This window comes from Benincasa hispida, unplaced genomic scaffold, assembly GCF_009727055.1.
Source record: "Benincasa hispida cultivar B227 unplaced genomic scaffold, ASM972705v1 Contig916, whole genome shotgun sequence".
In the NCBI taxonomy this organism is placed as follows: Eukaryota; Viridiplantae; Streptophyta; class Magnoliopsida; order Cucurbitales; family Cucurbitaceae; genus Benincasa; species Benincasa hispida.
Window position 1 is genome coordinate 326809 of NW_024065251.1, and position 1543 is coordinate 328351.

The window sequence follows — 1543 nt, forward strand, 5'->3', positions numbered from 1 at the left end:
ATCCTGGTGTTTTGTAAAATAAACTTTTTATATAGTTTTCTACCTAATTAATAAAATCTTAGATATGTTCTTTTGAGATTTTTGCCAAAACTCATCTCATGATAGAAAAGTCTAAGTATGCATGTCGTAGCGGTCGGACCATAATATGTAAGGATCTGGTCGTTACAATAATAGAGGGATGAACGAAAGGTTGGTGGAATGCAAGCTTGAATGCATACATTGGGATTAACAAAAGATGATGTTGACATTTCACCTATTACGCCGTTAGCAGCAGAGATTCAGAAAAGGACCATCGCGCCGCGAGTGTCAGATTCAGAGCAGGTCCATTAATGCTGTCGACGATCAAGCTTTATAAATAGCAGCTATTGAGCAGAATTTCAATTTATCCAAGTTTCTACCTTTGGGTGGATCCTTGTGATCCAGAAGAAAGCGTGAGAAGAAAGCTTGAGAGTTCTTCACCTCTTTCATCCATTCCAAGTGACGACCGGAGCCTTCGCTAGAGTTAGAGCTCGAGAGAGTCTGCTCCACCACCCATCCATGGCACCACCAACAGCCTTGACACACATCTGCTGGAAGCAAGACATTGTTTCCAACTGGTCCTTCCATTTCCCTTCTTTCCTTATATTGTATTGTATTACATTTTGGCTTAAGGAATTAATACATTTTGTGATTAATGCATTTCTGTATTTTCCTTCGATTCCATCTCCATCTTCATTTACTTAATATCCTTTACTTTCATTGCATCACTTAGTGAGACTTTTAGAGTATCACATACTTAATCATACGACATAGGAACATGAAGCATGTAGCAAACCACCGGGAGGTGTGCGTTGCGTGAGTGTTGTGAGAAAACCTTATTTGCTTAGTGTGAAGTTGTAGCAACGCTTGTCTATAGGCGGACGCAATGCTTGTCTATGAGTAAAATCAGCAGCAACTAACTGCCCAGGAGGGTAAGTAGTTGATCGCATTAAGAAATGTAAGCAAGTATTCACTAGGAATAGGAATAATCTTACGTCAACCAGACTTTTGTGGTTACCTTGTCTTATGTATGCGTCCATCACACCTTTAGAGTTACTTGAGAGAGAGTCTAAAGAAATAACCTAAGACTTGAGAGAGCTAGGTTAGAATCGAGGCTCGGGAGAGCTAGATTAAGAACGCATAAGCAAGAATGGAGACTTAGGAATAAGTTTCGTTTGCTATTACACATCACGTGCATCTGCATCAGACGTGTATAGCACGATCGCATTAGTTTGCATTGGCTGGGGTTGCCCTTGCGGTCAAGCTTAGGGTTGCGATGAAGACATCCTCACATTTTATCTATTTTTTCATGCATTTTACTATGCGTCAACAGGTTCCGTGTCTCTACCTCTCAGCCATATTCCCACTGCTTTGTCTGTTAGTTAGGAGTAGAAGTAGTTTATAGCTTACAACCCCCATCATTCTTTTATTCACCCCGTAAACACACATTCACAATACATTTAGCTACAAGTCCTGAGTTCGACCTCGGATCACCCAAGAAACTTGCGTTCACGTTTATACTTGG